The sequence below is a fragment of the Cryptomeria japonica genome, chromosome 3 (genome assembly GCF_030272615.1).
Source record: "Cryptomeria japonica chromosome 3, Sugi_1.0, whole genome shotgun sequence".
In the NCBI taxonomy this organism is placed as follows: Eukaryota; Viridiplantae; Streptophyta; class Pinopsida; order Cupressales; family Cupressaceae; genus Cryptomeria; species Cryptomeria japonica.
The window spans coordinates 996,056,516-996,066,999 of NC_081407.1; positions in this window are offsets into that span (position 1 = coordinate 996,056,516).

Here is a 10,484-nt window from a genome sequence, read left to right on the forward strand (position 1 = left end):
ATTAAGTTTGTATGATTCACCCCCCCCTCTCATCTTGTTGTCTATTGGATCTGTACTTATATTAAGTATCAGAACTATCAATGCTTACAAAGTTGATTTGCCTACTGATGTTTCTTTGTCTCCCATTTTTAATGTTACAAATTTGATTGCTTTCAAAGGGAAGCCACCTGAGGAGATTCAAAGAGTTTCAGATGTTAGACAATCCCTTTATGATCTATCTCTCCCTTCTCTTTCTATTCCCCAAGCAGAACAGGTTCTAGACTCCAGGATTCTCAAAAAGACAAGGAATCACACCTACATGGAGCATCTAATCAAATGGAAGGATAAGCCTATCTCAGAGGCCACATGGATACCTGAAGCTGACTTTCAGAAGTTTGACATCTCTTCTTCTTTTCTGCCTCAAGGAGTCACATGACTTCTTTGTTTTTGGGGGAGTATGGTGCAGGAGCACCTAGTTGAGCAAAACTCTCCTTTTCGAGTAATTTGTGATTTCATGTTTGTAATGTCTTGTGTCAAGTTTATAATGTTGTTTTAGGTTGTTGTGTGTCATGTTTAGTTGTTTTTATCTCATTTTGGGTTCAAGAGGTCAAGTTTTGCCTTTCATGCTTTGCGTTGACAATTTTTGGCAAAAATGTGCAAAATTGCCAAAAAGGTCTTCTAATGCTTTCCAAAGCATTGAAACGTGCTTGATAAGTGTTTTTAAGCATGTCTAATTTTTCTAGACAATTTGATAAGGTTATATTGTCAAAAATGTCTTTTGGAGCAAGAAATGTTGTCATTTTTTTACTTTTCTTGCAAAATGAAGTTGTGGAAGCCTCATGTCCATACTTGGATTGCTAACTAAATTTTTGGACTATAAAAAGAGCTCTATTTTCCTTGAAGAAGGTTGGTGATTGTATGAGCAAGAGATTCCTAATAAAAAAACATGAAATTTTGGCTTTATTCACTGTTTTTTGCTTCTTGGGAGTAACAGTCCGTACTGTAGATTTTCTATTCCATACCATACCTTTGGAAAGTGTTCATATTAGTTTTAAAATAATCTCCATGTGATTTTAGTAATGGTTCCCTTTGGCAATTTGTTTATACAAAATTATTTTACTTATCTGTGCTCATTGCCCTGTCAAGGGTTTGAAGTTCCAAAATGCCACCACTTGACTAATCCAGATCTGGGATCCCACAATATGGATTTATTCAAGTTGGTACTCATGTATATAGTGTACATATGCTTCTCATTGTGCCAAAATTGTGTTTGGAAGGAGGACTTGAGTGAATACTAGGCAAGTATTGATTACTCGGCTAGTAGCATGATCAAAAACTCAAGATTTGCACCCAAAAGAAATTTGGAGCAAAAAAATGTATGAGGAAGATGTTTGGACATATGGAAAATAGTGTTGAGAATCATCTTGGTTTGTTAGAATAGCTTATTCTTATTGAACATTCTCATTTTGTAAACAAAATAGTGAGTTCATTGTTTTTGTGAATTGTGTTGTCAAATTGCACAAGGAATGCTTCAAGAGCATAATCCAAGCCTTGTAACTATGAAGGCTATGTAATAGGAGGTTTCACAAGTATTTGTAGACCTCTTTGAGGTGTATTTCTAGTTCCATTTTTTTTGTTATGCAGGTCCAAAGGTGTGATAATTGTTGACTGGTAAAAGGGCAACATTTTGACCATGACAATGACAATTTTACTGTTTTTCTCAGTGGTTTGCCAAGTGTTTGGCATAATGCTTATCAATAAAAGGTATGGGAAGCTTTAATTTTCTATGAAAGAGGTCTCCTAGCAGTGTGGGAGCTTGAATCAAGCTTGGTGAAAGGAATCCATGGTGGAAGCATCCAAACCCTCACTAAACCCTATGTTTAAGCCTAAATTTGTGGGCAATCACTAAACCAGGTCGAGGGAGCCTAAAACCATAAAAATATATTTTCTAAGACCTATTACACACTATCCAAAACATCTTCCATGGTCAAGAAGCCCATCATTGGGCAGGGTGAGCAAAAAGGTGCCAATTAGGCCTCCACGGGCTAGTAGCCCTTTGATTGCATAACACACACTTTTTAGAACCCGATTGCAAGGAGGAGTTTGGGGCTCATGAGACTTTGTGTGGACATTTTAAAATAGTGAACCAAATGAAAAATAGGACCTTGGATAGTGCATAGCCTCAGTTGGAGTTTTTGACCCTTGGTTGGTGAGTTGAGTAAGCCAAAGGCTATGGGCCTTAACTAAGTTTGATTGCCAAAACCTTGAGTAAATATTGTTACCCTACATTTCCATGTTGAAGACTCCTAATGCACTCTGAAATAGAGGGTTGAATGCCAAAAGAATAGGGTTTGAGAATGTGTAGATGGTTGGAGTGAGAAATTGGAGTAGGTTTGAGCATGGGTGTGAGCTATCACCAAAAAGGGAGGTTGTTGGTGAAGACTTGTAGAGAGACCTGACTATTGCAACTAATCTTGATATTGGTCAACATAAGGAGCAAACATAAACAATACTTTTGTTTCCTTTTGTAACTTCTTGACCAAAATTGGCCTTTTGAGCACTTACCTAGCAATCTCCCTATCAATGAGGGTGGTGGTGGTGGGTGGTGGTGCAGTTGCTGTGAGGGTGAGCCAGGATATAGGGAGAGTAGTACAGAGGAGGAGATCAAAGATCCTCCCTCCACCAATTACACGGATAGAGGCAGCAGGTATCTCATCTCAGGCTCCTATTCAGATTCACATGCCCTTGCATTAGCAGGATGCACATATCAAGGCATTACAGGTCTCTGTGCAGCGATTACAGACATAGGTGTCACAGCAAAAGAGACAAATTGTAGCTCAGTAGAGACAGATTGCCCAGTTGTAGACAGAGAGGGATACTACTTTAGAGCGCTAGGGTTGAGCGGAGGCATTAGCCGATAGTTTACACAGAGCAGCAACGGGAACCCCGCTCTGAGATACCTTTCTCTAAGATACTTTGAGAGAGATCCAATACTTTCCCAAAGAGGTCGAGTACTACAGGCGGTTATATGAGGATCTAGTCCCTCGAGAGTAGAGAGTATTGATCTACGCAGTTGTGACTGCTACTAGATCAGGACGAAGTCACACCAGGACTGAGAGAAGGGGTGTGACAAGGCCATTATGATGAGACCCACCTGGCAAAGATCCTGGGGAAGGGACATTTGGTGGTGATACAGGTGCTACGAGACCATTAGCATCCGGAGGCAATCATGCTTGATTATACCATTTGTGATATAGATAATTATTTTTGATGTATCTTATATACAAATATGATATTATTTGTACACTTGACTTTGATTTGAGATTTATATGAGATGCGACAGTAATTTTCCTTGGTTCCACATGCAATGTTGATACATGATGATGTGTTTTTAGATGATGATGCTTATGGATGTCATAATTTTTTTATTTATATGCTTATAGATGTTGATATGTGATGATTCGTATTCATGAATGTATATGATGGTATGGATGTTTTTATGATGATGTGATATGATGCTTTTTTATGAGATGTATACATTATGATGATGCACTATTTGATGCATATTTTGGTACATGATTATGATAACTGTATAAATGATTTATATGTCTTATATGCTTGTCTACATGATTCTACGTTTATGGACGCATATGGTGTCAATGTGGTGTGTTCTTTCTATTTGATAAGTGATTTTATGATGATGCGATCTATATGTTTTAAAGGTGATATATGCATATATGATGATGTGTTATGTGTTGTGATTCAATGATGATTTACATGGTAAATGCACTTCTGTGATGTTGTTGAAATGCAAACTAAATGTAAATGATGAATCTTGATAAATGTAGTTAATAATGATATATAATTTTTATATTCTAATGGTGAGGACGATGATGATAATGATACATTACTTTAAATGCAAAATTGATGTGTTAATGCTACTAAATGAAATGGTATCATGATGATAATGATAAAATAAATGTAACTACATATGAATGTGATTGACATGAAATTTATTGTGGTCATGTAGTCTAATTATGCAATGATGTCATTCCATTTAGCCAATTGTTTGTGCTCTTTTTGTCATCACTGAGCTTTTTAAATGTTGGAAGTTATTACAAACATCAATGGTATAACTGAACCATGATGACTTGAGTATAACTTACATGGATTTTGATATTGCAAAATGACACAAGTGTTGAGGTATAATGAAACCAAGACGGCCTGAGTGTTGTTTGTGTAAAACAAACAAGAGTGAATCATCAATATATGCCAATCTGAAATGTCTTCAATGATATGTTTCCAATCATGTCTTGCGACTAATTGGTATAGTGCAAATGATCCACTCACAGATAGAAAACAAAGAAAATATCATACTCTTTCCTTGCTTCTCTAGTTTAAAACATCCTTGAGTTGCCCCGAAGATCTGACAACCAAAAAAATCATGATAAAAATAGTCAAATCTCATGCTAAAGTAATCAAACCATGATTCAAAATAGATCATCCATCATGTTTCGTGTTGTATCGATCCTAAAGTTGAGTTTGATGATTGGTTTGAAATGTGTTTTCAAATGTTGCATGTTGCATGTTGCATTGTGTTTGGATTTGAATGTTTTGATGTTCATCATTGAGTTTCATGATCTTTGTTTGCGAGATATGTATGCATTCATGTAGTTGTCATTAATTTAAACCCAAAAGGTGAATTGCCCTGAGGGAGGTTAGGATTTTGCCCCCAGCCATGGACACAACTGTCGATATAGATATATACATTGAATACCAAGCCATGGTGAGATATTATACAAATAAATTGTTGTAGACAATGAAGGACGGTGACTACGCTAAGTGTGTCCAAGATTGAATTGCGTTAAAGAGTTGTGTCAACCGATGGCTTAGATGAAATGGATGCAAAAGGGTATGATATATGTACTGATAGATAGAAGAGCTTATATATCACAAATAGCGCATGTTGCTAGGTTTTTACTACTTGCTTTTATTGCACTTTTTTATTTTTATAAATTTTTTGTATTTTTCTTGAGTTTTCTCTGTCTTTTTTTTTCATGCATTGGATGACTCAGGTGTAAAACTTCTTGAGATGGATGTTGTTGATAGGTTCATCAAACAAGTCCCCTTCTGATGTAGATAATTGATATGCCCCTGATCCATAGGTTGATATGATGATGAAAGGACCCAACCAATTTGGTTCAAACTTGCCTTTCTTTTCTCGATCCTATTGATTGCGAGGATTTTCCTTCAGTACCAAGTCACCGATTTGAAATGCCCTTGGTTTTACACTGTGGTTGTAACTTCTGCACATGCATTGCTGGTATGTTTTGAGGTGATCAAAAGCATATTTATAGCGTTCATCTAGCAACTCTAATTCTTGTAGTCGGTTGACCTTGTATTCCTCATTTGGAATGAGTCCTTTCAGTGATACTCTGAGTGATGGTATTTCAACCTCAGTGGGTAAAATGGCCTATGATCCATATACAAGTGCATATGGTGTAGCTCCTGTAGGTGTGCAGATGCTAGTGTGCTATGCCCATAAGGCGGGATTTAACTGAATATGCCAATCATGACCAACATCGTTCACTATTTTCTTTAGGATTTTCAGAATGGTTTTGTTTGAAGCCTCTACTTGGTCATTCCCTTGAGGATAATAAGGTGTGGAGAAGCAATGTTGGATATGGAATCTTTCAAAAATTTCCCGCACATCTTGATGCCATACTGACAAATAAGATAGTTCAGGATGAAGGAATATATTTTCTTGTCGGTAACAGTAGTCAATGGAACAACGTCAATCCATTTTGTAAAATACTTAGTGGTCATGATTATGAACTTGTGTCCATTTGATGAGGAGGGATGGATCTTACCCATGAGGTCAAGTCCGCACTGACAAAGACCATGATGTAGTGAATGGTTGCAGGTCTTGTGCCAGTGCATGTATAAGATTGCCATGAATTTGGCATTTCGGTCATTTTCTAGCAAATTGGGAGGATTCCTTTTCCATGGTCGGCCAATAATACCCCATCCTTAGAAGTTTCTTGGATAGAGTAGGACCACTTGAATGTGTTCCACAAATACCTTCGTGAAGTTATTGTACGGTGGTTTCAGATTCGTTACGATCAAGACATCGAAGAAGAGTACCTTCAAGACCTCATCTATAAAGTGTATCAATAGTTAAGGTATAATGAGTTGCTTGACATATAAAGTTGTGTTTCTAGTTTCTAGATAGATTTGGCAGAAGGATAGTATCTTTTAGGTAGGCATAGATATTTCCATAGAGTGGTGGGTCAAAACTGACTAGGTGACATATGACTTGGGATTCAATATTGTCATAGGCAGGGGAAAACAATTGCTCCACTAGGAACTCATAACGATTTTGTCTTTCTGGAATTTGTAGAAGAGAGGTGATGGTTGCCATGGCATCTACAGCTTTACTGTCTAGCCTTGGAATTTGTTCAAAAGTGATATTTACAAAATACTTCTTGAAATAATCCACAATTCTTTTATAGGGCATTAGCTTATCGTCTTTGGTTTGATAATCATCATTAACTTGATTGATGACCAATTGGGAGTCTCCAAAGACCTGTAACTCTGTGATTTTCTATTCTACTACCACTTTGATTCCTGTGACTAGGGATTCATACTCAGTTATGTTGTTTGTGCAAGGGAACATTAATCTATAATATCTTGGGATGGTATGTCCTTGTGGAGTGATGAATAGGATTCCATCACTTGATCCATGTTGTGTGTATGATCCATCAAAGTACAAGACCCGTGATTGTGTTGTGACTATGAGAACATCCATGTTGAGAAATTCAAGAAGCAACAGATGATTGTCTTGTAATGGTGTCTCTGCCAACTGATCTTCTATAGCTTGACCTTTGATTGCTCTCTTGTCTATGTATTGAATGTCAAACTCACTCAAAATCATCACCCATTTAGCTAGTCTTCCGGTTAAAGAAGCTTTACTGAGTAGATACTTTAATGGGTCTATTTTTTCTATTAACTTGATTGTATGAGCTAGCATATAGTGTCAAAACTTTTGAGAAGCAAACACCACAGCTAAACAAGATTTTTCAATGAAGGTATAGTTGAGCTCATATCCATTCAATGTTCTGCTGATGTAATAGATCACTCTTTCTTTTCCTGATGAATCCTCTTGTGATAATAAATATCCTAAAGATACCTTCATGGTTGATATGTAGAGAAGTAGAGGTTTGTCTGCTATTGGTGACACTAATATGGGTGGATTCATTAGGTACTACTTTAATTGGTGGAATGATTCTGCACATCTGTCCTCCCATCTAAAAGCAACATTCTTGTGGAGTAGGTGAGTGAAAGGGAGGCACTTGTCAGCTAGTTGAGCAATGAATATTTTGATGGATTGTAGTCATCCATGTAGAGATCTTAGCTAACTGATATTTATAGGAGGTGGCATTTCCATGATGGCTTTTACTTTGCGGGATCCACCTCGATGCCATTTTCTGATAGTATGTATCCCAATAATTTTTCAGATGTTACACCGAACACACATTTTTTTGGGTTTAGTCATATTGAATTGTTCTAGCCTCAAAAATATTTTGTCAAGAATCTTTAGATGTCCTTCCCTTGTAAATGATTTGGCTAATAGGTCATCTACATAGTCTTCCATGAATGTGTGCATCATATCATGAAAGATTATGGCCATTGCTCTTTGATAGGTCGCTCTTGCATTCTTTAAGCCAAAAGGCATGACATTCCAATAGTAGGTACCCCATGGACATGTAAATGTTGTTTTATCTTGGTCTTTTGGTGCTATTTTAATTTGATTATAGCCTGAGAAACCATCCATAAGTGATAACATGGCATGTCCTTTTGTTAAATCTACAATTGTGTCAATTTTGGGTAAAGGAAAATCATCCTTAGGGCAATCCTTGTTCAGATCTTTGAAGTCAGTGCATATCCTGATACTTTTGTTAGGTTTTGAAACAAGTACTATGTTAGAGATCCACTCTGCATAGTCGATTGGTCGGATAAAACTGACATCCAGTAGTTTCTTTAGTTCTACTTTGACAAGCAGTGCCACATGTGGATTCATTTTTCTCAGCTTTTGTTTGACATGATTAGCTCCTGAAGCTATTGATAAATGGTGCATGATTAAATCTGGATCTACTCCTGGCATATTTGCATACGACCAGGCAAAGTTGATTTGCTTTTCTTCGAAAAACTTTGTAAAACTTGATTTCTCTTGATCTGTTAAGGATGCAGTCAGGTGTAAAGTCTTTGCTACTCCACTATTTCGATATTTATTGATTGTGTTGGTTCAATCAATATTGGTGATAGTGCTTAGGAAGAGTGTCAAGTCTTTCATCCGTCAGCACCTCAAAGAGGTTTTCACTATTGGATACATCCTTTCTTTTTACTTTTTTGTGATCTAATACTGCCATTAAATAGTTTTCACCATTAGATCCTTTTTGTGTTTTATTTATTTTGCGACTGAAAAGCTTGGCACTCCCCTGGTTGAAGATATCACTATGAGTTTCGCTGGTGGATTTAACTGAATAGAGGTATTGGACAATAATGTCATCATCTGGGAAGATAGGTATGTCAAGTTGTTTAGTTGGGAAGATGGGTATGCCATTATCTTTTTCAAAATTGAAAGTGAAGTTCTTTTTAAAGCTCCAAAGGAAAATGATGTTCTTTTTAAAGCTTTCCAAAGGAAAATGATGTTCTTTTTAAATATTTCCAAAAGAAAATGATGTTCTTTTTAAAGCTTTCCAAAGGAAAATGATGTTCTTTTTATCCTTTTGTAAAATGAAAATTGTAACAAAAAGCAGTGAAAAGACTAATTTAAATCCTTGAGCACTTGCAAGACAAATATTAAATCCTGGAAAACTTGTTCAAACAGTTAGTTTGATATGGTGGGCTGACAAGCCTAATTTTTCCTTTTTATTTTTTCCAAATCAGATTAATCTCCCTGTTATGCGCTAAATAGTGAAATAAATGTGCTAAAAGATGACACCTATGTGCTATTATACAACACCCAAGCGCTACACTGATACTACAATGTGCTATTATGATACTCATATGCACTGAAGAAATAAAATAAAGCACTCATTGAACTTGGACTTCTATGCACTAAGTAATCGTTCAGATGCGCTAAACAGTGAGATAGATGCGCTAGAAAATGGAGTTTATGCACTAAAGTTCCCTACATGTGCGCTATTATGAGATTCCAACATGAATTTGTCTTCAACTTGTGTGCAAAAATGATTTCAAATTTGGGACGGGCCCCCCGGTGGGCACCAAAAATGTATGCAAGGTTTTTAGTATAATTAGTCAATCAATTTTAAACTAGAAACTAACATACCAATGGAACTTTTGAATATAAAGACTAACTAAACTTAAACTGATTAAACAAGTTAATACTCCAAGATGTGTCTCATTGTTCTCTATCTCATAGGATTCCTCAAGTCAATGGTTGCTCTCAAGTCATTGAGCAATGAACTTTTGGAATGACAACTCCAAGAACGAGTGATAATGCGTGAAAATGATCTATATGCAAGATGCACCTAAGATCTATATGATATGATAAGCTTACTTATATATGATTAGTTGTGCTATGATGAAGATAATGATATGATAAAGAAACTAATCAAGCTATGCTAACATGATTCATGATGAAAATGCTTATGTTAATATGCTCCTAAATGATTAAAATGCTAATTATCAAAGAGAAGCAAATGCTTGATGAAAGTAGACTATAATATAGATACATGAAACTTGGATATGAATAATGAGAGAAATGAGGCCTATTTATAGAAGAAATGGGCAATTGGATGGTTAAGATTGAGTAATCATAACAATGGCTAAGATTTAATGATCTTCAATCCATGTTTACAATTTTCACCAATGAAATGGTGACAATTGTCAACATGAGATGGCTTGAGATGAGAGAGAAGAGACATTAAATGCCTAAGAAGACATGGTGGTCACCCTAGGGGGTAAGGTTGGGGTTGAGTTAGTGGATAATCCCTTTGTCCAAAGGATAAAATCTTGCGTAAGGGTTAATGGATAACCATGGTCAAAGCAATGAATGCTTGAAGAGACCCATGGGTTAAAGAAGGATAAAGTTAGAGAGAAAGTCTCTAACCAAGGGTCAAGTTTGAGTTAACCATTAATGGTTATTGATGACTTTCGAGGTTGGCTTGTTGAAGACATAAAGCCTTTAAAAGTTTATGAAGACTTTGAGGGTTTTTGAGAAGCGACCTTCTCTTAAGGAATGTGCAAATGTTTAAGAGGTAATTAGGCTAATTAGAATGATTTAGAAGAATCTAGAAGGGGGATTAGATATGCAAGTGGATTTGTTAGGAGGATGCAAGTGGGAGGATATTTTTGGATTTAATTTTGAAATAAAATGATTTATTTCAAAAATTGGTTACAACTTGCATTAGAAGTATTTTTAAATAAATTTGATTTATTTAAATAGGATAGTTTTTTTAATTAAATATGAATTTAATTAA